The sequence below is a fragment of the Bidens hawaiensis genome, unplaced genomic scaffold (genome assembly GCF_021521415.1).
Source record: "Bidens hawaiensis isolate Kalapana, Puna unplaced genomic scaffold, B.hawaiensis_p1.1 tig00000657_1, whole genome shotgun sequence".
Lineage (NCBI taxonomy): Eukaryota > Viridiplantae > Streptophyta > Magnoliopsida > Asterales > Asteraceae > Bidens > Bidens hawaiensis.
The window spans coordinates 5290541-5297722 of NW_027491039.1; positions in this window are offsets into that span (position 1 = coordinate 5290541).

Below are 7182 nucleotides of genomic sequence, written 5' to 3' on the forward strand. Positions count from 1 at the left end.
GTTAATCCCTAAACCCATGCATTAATCAAAGAAACAATTTTAGTTTTTTTGGTATAGTTCGAATTTAGAGAATTACCCTGACCACTTTATCAATGAATTCCATCATGGACTGAAGTAGCAAAAGTAGCAAAAAAAAAACTGAATTTAATTAAACATAAAATTGACAAAATTCAAACTTTGGACTGAAGTAGCAAAAGTATTAAACCACAGGGATGAAAATGACCATTAACTAAAAATAAGCAGGAGAAAGACAAAAATACCCCTTAACTAACGGCATAGTTGGATGCCGTTAGACGGGGGGGACGTAATTGGCTAATAAAACTATAAGGATTAAATTGACAAAATTTCAAACTTTGGACTGAAGTGGCGAAACTAGCAAACCACAGGGACGAAAATGGCCATTAACTCAAGAAAATAATTCTGACACATAGCATTCTGAGGTTAACTCTCACTATCAAATTCCCGTCCAAATCATTTCTCTTCTATTGATAGAAAAGAAAAAAAATATCTTGGTTCTAAATATAGTATTGATTATAAATTAAAACATATCATTTTAATTAATCAGTCTTCACTGATTGAATTATTAATGCTATAAATTATATTGTAAACATACTTAATATAAAAAAATCTTAACATATATAATAATTACGTGTCATAAAGATATTTTCTTTAAAATTAAAATGTATATTGAAGAAAACTATAATAATTTTTTTACTTTTTACAAATATTCAATTTTTAATAAGTCTTAAAAATCGTAGGCAAATTTTTCATTTTTATATTTAGTATAAGACTATTGTGACAGTTGAATAACAGTGTGTTTATAAGGACATCATGAAAGCTGTTCAAAAAGGAAAACTTGGTGTCTTTTTTGGTTTATGGTTTAGTATTTAGGGTATGGAGTGAAAAACATTTTATGTGAAAGACTTTAACTACATCTTTCAGATCTAAAGGCCTCATTGTTTTATATGTTACTTTCAGTGGCATTGCTTCATGCCTTCACTATTATAAACCGATGGTAAAACAACTCATTCTCGATTTAAAATTAAAATACATTTGATGATATAAAACGACTATGTTTGTAATACAATTTTTACATAAAATAAAGGGACTTAATTATCTTTTATGATATTTGTATTAAATTATTAGCCCTGCTTGCGGTGCGCACATATGATGTATATATGTGTGAACCCTCGGGTGGGCAAAAGTGAAATTGCACTAATTTTGACGTTATTTTACTAATCTCGTGAAAATAACGTTAAAAGTGACGGACGGTTAATCAGGCATCATGTAGTGGCGTTGATAGCTGAAAGATAAGGGTACATGCACCGATCAGCCGGTGTCCCGATGATTGAGTGCTATGTGCCTTATGTCCAAGGCTTGATGCAAAACTATTATCGAGCCGGGGGTCTCACCGGAAGCAGCCTCTCTATCCCTATGGGGTAGAGGTAAGGCTGCCTACATCTTACCCTCCTCAGACCCTACCATAGCTTTGCTATTGGTGGGATATACTGAGTACGATGATGATGATGATGATGTATTAAATTATTCATTGTAATGTATACATTTACTTATATCGTGTAGTACACGGGTTTCTAAAGCTAGTGTTCTATTATACTAAAATATGTTGAGGTCCAACGGGTCAACTCAAAAATGGTTTATATTTGTTGGGGCAGGGCGGGTCTCTTCTGGAAAGGTTTCGGGTCAGGGTCGAAACGGGTTTGGTCCGAATTCAGTTAAGGTTCAGAAGGGGTACGTCGCTATAAAATTCTGAATGAGAATGTCCAAATCATAAATACCTTCATCAATTGAATATAAATTTCATGCTTCTGAAAGTTGATAGTTAAATCTAGAACCTGGGTACTAAGCTGGGTGAGAGGGGTCGGTCTCGGTTCTATCTGGGTTAGCTGGGTCAGATTAGCATGCGGGTTTGGGTCGGATAATTCATATCATATTCGAACTTTTCGTATACTTATAATTATTTAATAACTAGTGTCTTATCCAGCGCGTTGCGCCGGGGTAGGTTGGTAAAACTCAGACGGTGGTAAAACCCAAGCGCTGAGGCGGTAAGTCAACATGAATTCTGTCGGTTTCGATTACATGCGTTATTATAGCGGAACTAAAACCAAATATAAAACAAAAAAAATTCTAAAAATTTAGGGGGACCAATGAGGCGGAGTCATTTTGTAAAACTTGAGCGTTGATAAAACCCAATCGTTATCGATCCCGATCGTTGAGGTGGTGAGTCTACGCAAATTCGATCGGTTTCCGTCACGTTCGTTAAGGTACTTGAACTAAAAAAATCGGCATCCGGTTCGTTTTCGTTACGACGGTTACAATACTGGAACTAAAACAGAGCGCAGTGATTCTACGTGAATTTGATCGGTTTTCATTACGTTCGTTACGACACCGAAACAAAATCACAACAAAAAAATTGTCTTCCACCAAGTGACACAATGGAGTACATATGACACCAAAACTCTTTTTTATATTAATATATTTAAACAAAAAAAACACAAATAAAATAATTAAAAAAAAATAAGAAACCCTCAAAAAAATCTTTTCAAAGAAAAAAGGAGTCTCCAATTAACCAAATTAAATTTCAATGCTTTATACATGTCTCGAACCTACACAGTAGCATATTTCATAGTTTACGAAACATTAACAAACTTTAGATCAACCAACACACCAAGACATCACAACTGATTAAGCACCTAAATGGTTTACTTAAAAACAAAACACAACTGATAAAATATTCAAAAAAACCTTTTGTGGCACCAAACTTCTAAATTATACTATACATATAATATGTATTTACATTTCATTTGGATTTTATGAGTACAGATAAGTTTACACAGGAGAGAGTTCAAAGGCAGAGAGTTGGGAGCCGACCCATCCTGCTCTACTTAAAAGTGAAAGAAGCTTGAGGGAAGGGAATCGTCTTGAGAACATGGTTGTTCATTACATCTCTATCTGTACTAAGGTTAGTTGTTACTTTATATTTATTTCTGTCAATATGTTTATAGTAAAGCGATCATGGAGCTTGGTATACCCTCAATCTGTTTGTTTGATCGGTTCCCATCTTGGTTTGAAACATGAAGTGGCCTTATTTTATGACCTGAGGCGATTTGAAAAATGCCTTATTTTGCGTAAGGTGGCTGAATACAAGAAGCGAACTAAAGCAGCGCTTTAAGCCAGAAGCGACGCTTTGCCTCAGTCACGTTACATGTAGAAATAGGTAGTAACAAAGGTGGATTTACCGTTTACGTTAAGATGGTCAGGGCCAACCCGTGGCCAGTGAAACCAAGCAAGGACTATAGGCCCAAACTTAATTACGGCATCCAAATCCTGAAAAAATAGAAATGTGTGTGTGTGTGTATGACCTTTGGGAAGTTGTCAATGGTTAAAGCACGGTGGGCCCTAGGATAGACACTGATGGGGCGATTCACAAGTTGAGAGTTAAAGCCGGAAGAGCTATGTTCATTATAAAAACAATGGTGGAGGATGAATTGTTGGAGCACATTCGAGATCTAGCAACACCGAAACAAGCGTGGGACGCGTTGGCCTTTGTTCTTAAAAAGAACGATGCCAACTTGCAACTACTTGAGAATGAGTTATTTTCTTTAAGTAAAAAAGAACTCACGATTCCTCAATATTTTCATAAAGTTAAAACGTTTTGCTGGGAAATTGGTGAACTTGACCAACAAGCAAGGATTAGTGAGGCCTGAATGAAAAGAATAATTATATATGAGCTGAAACTTGAATATAGATGTTATGTCGCTGCTATACAAGGTTGGCCAAATCAGCCCACTTTGGTTGAATTTGAAAATCTCCTGGAGGCCCAAGAGTCTTTGGCAAAACAAATGGCAGATTCCTAAATCTCTGATCGTGTCAAGAAAGAAGACACCGCACTTTATGCCGTACGTACACGTACGTACGTACCCATAATCTGAAAAGCTACAATGATAGATTCAAGAAGCAAGGGTCGTTCCACAAGAATCAGAAAGAGTTGAACAAGACTGGTGAGTCCAGCAATAAGAAGAATCAAAATCTGGGTAAGAAATTTCCGTTCAAATGCTAAGAAATTTCCGTTCAAATGCTATAATTGTGGTTTACGGGGGCATCTGTCAAAAGGTTTCCCATCTAAAATAGATAAAGAAGGTGTAACACCCTGACCTTCGGCGTAATATGTCGTGGCGGAATATGTCGAGGAGGTATGTACAAATTGCTCATAAGCTCATGACACTATTAATGTGATAAATATAGTTACTTCATTTTATTAAATCACAAGTATACAATTTGGCACTAATCAAATAACAATACAACAACTTTATATTTCATTATGATATGTTTCTAATAACCTAATAGTTCAACTATCTAGTCTTCAATCATCAAATTAAACTTCAACCTGCAGCACGTTTAAAATAATATATTTTGTCAACAATAATGTTGGTGAGAATTCATAAAGTTTTGCATAAGCATAAAATTTACAAGTCAAGATGTAATGTCTCAATCATAAAATAAAAGAAAAGTAAATACATGATATTCCCGTTGCTTGACCTAAGTTAAATCTACTAAGGAACCCCCGTTCCCCGAGCTACTTGGAGTATATATAATGATAACGATACCGCCATTAATTAACAAAAGTTGAAAAATGGGCGGCACAAGTACGTCCTGTCGGACCCTCCCATTTTGCGTTTGAGTATGTGTATGAGTCTCTTCCACCAACAAAAACAATAAACAACTAGCAGATAATCACATAATTTACAAGCAATATGATACGAAACAAATGCATACAAGACACGCATGTGAATTTTAGTTTACAACATAAAACAACAAATAAAAGTTTGTACGTGCTACACCCCAAAATGTGTAAAAGAAAAAAGGGGTTATGAAAACCTCACCTGTTAAATTAAGCGAGTGAAGTGAAGTAAGCGTTTAGGCGAGCTAAACCGGACAAGTTCGGTTCAGCAAACTGTCCTACGAAATAAATTCTAGATTCAAAATAACAGACATGAAATAAAATATCAAAAGCGGCGATAGGTTTTGTTCAAAGTTTGGATTTTTAGAGTTTATAACGAAAAATATATTTTTCCCTTTATAATTGGTTTAGTAATGTTTTTGACGTATACCCAAGTTGATAAAATTTCTTAAGAATTTTGGTTGCGATATTTGTTAATCAATTTTTATGAGTTTGGCCGTTCAAGAAAGTTAAAAAGGCCTAAAGAGTAAGAAAACGGTTTAAGCGAGTGGTTCGTTTTTAGTCAGACCTGAAGCCGTTTTTGTGTCAGGTTCGTTTCCGTTATGGTATAAATATTATTCATTGGTTAGAACTTTAGTAGTTTATGTTTCAAAATTTATATGTAGAAAAATAACCAAGCTTTGTCCAAAATAAACATAAGCAAGTTGAGTTCGTTTTTAGGCGGACGAATTTCGTTTGAAATATTTTTAATATAGCATAATATCCTAAACAAACTAAACTCGCAGAAAAATCAACATACTAACTCGAGGAGTGAACACAAGACAAAAAGAATAAACTTGAACTTGGGCGGTTCCACTTTCCTTGGTCAAACTTGAACTCTGCACATATTAAAGAGCTAGAACATAATTGAGAGTGAAATGGGTTGCGATGCAAGATTTGTAGAAGTAGAGGCCAGTATATATAGGCCAAGAATCGTTAAAAACAAGGTCAAAACGAATTAAATTGATGGCTAGTCATAAGGCTAGTCATATGGAGAAAATCATGGAATTGACTCAATTAAATTAGTCAAATGATGAAGTGATAATGAAGACATGTCTAGGTTCATGAAATATCTTCAAAAAGAGTCAAAAGAAAGAAAATTTGATTTTTGAGAAGTTTAAATAAATGAAATTTGATAAAATAAAATTTGGGAATAAAATACATGAAAAAGAGTTTGTGATCGGTTCCGTAACATCGTAAACTTCAGAAATAAAAATCATAACAATAAAATCTTAAACATGAGTTATAAATGACATGAACTTCAATATTTTCATTAATAAATGTCGATCGAATTATATCAAAATTTTGAAACGGGTCGGGTTTTCGTAATTGAAAAGTAACGGATGTTACAGAAGGTAATGCTGCTAATGTATGAGAAAAGGAACAGTGGGATGTTGATGCTCATTATGCAAGTGAGGAACCAATTTTAGCCTTAACAAACTCGATGGAGAGTAAGAATAATGTGGTAGACGAATGGATTGTGGACTCAAGTTGTTCAAATCATATGACAAGTAACAAAGGAAGGCTTAAAAATCCCGTGAAATATGAGGGCAATCAAGTCGTTCTAATCGCCGATGACTCGAGACATGATATCGCCCATGTCGGGCAGGTTCAGTTTCATCATGGAAGCAACAAGGAGGAGTGCGTGTTGGATAACGCCTATCATGTACCGGGCAATAAAAAACTTAATTTCGGTACCATAAATTCCCAAGACGGGTAGATATGTTTTATTCGGACCAAAATAAGTCATGGTGTTCAATGAGTTCGAGACCAAGTCAAAACCGGTCTTACAAGGGAGAAAGAATGAGACGGTTTATGCTCTCTCGGCTGGAATGAGGTACATAGAAAAGACGAAGTTGAACCAAAATATATACATATGGCACAATCGGTTAAGCCATTTGGGGTACGATAAGCTCGAACAGATCATTAAAAGAAGCTTAGTAGTTGGTCTACTAAAGCTAGAGGTTAACAAAGATGTGGTTTGTGCCGGGTGTCAGTTCGGGAAGTCTAAACAACAGCCATTTGAAAGTTCCGCACATCAGTCAACCAAATCGCTAGAGCTCATGCATTCCGATGTGTTCAGACCCGTGAAGCAAGCTTTAATCTCGGGTATGAAATATATGATAACCTTTATTGATGATTTTTCTAGGTTTTTATGGGTGTATTTCATGAAGTAAAAGTCCGAGGCCCGACTTGTCATGGTGGTCCGATAACCATGAGTCTTTGTCTGACTTGTCGATGCTTAAACAAGAGTACGAAAATCAAGTGACAATTAATTTTGATGTTTCAAGTATATCAGTTGAAGAAGATGATACAATTGGTGATGTCGGTCGGTCGTCTCCTAGACGCAGCCCATGGCAAACAGGTACAAACATCGATTTTATTTAAATACACAAGAGCAAGTTGCGGACGTGTTTACTAAAGCTTTGTCAAAAGAGAAGATG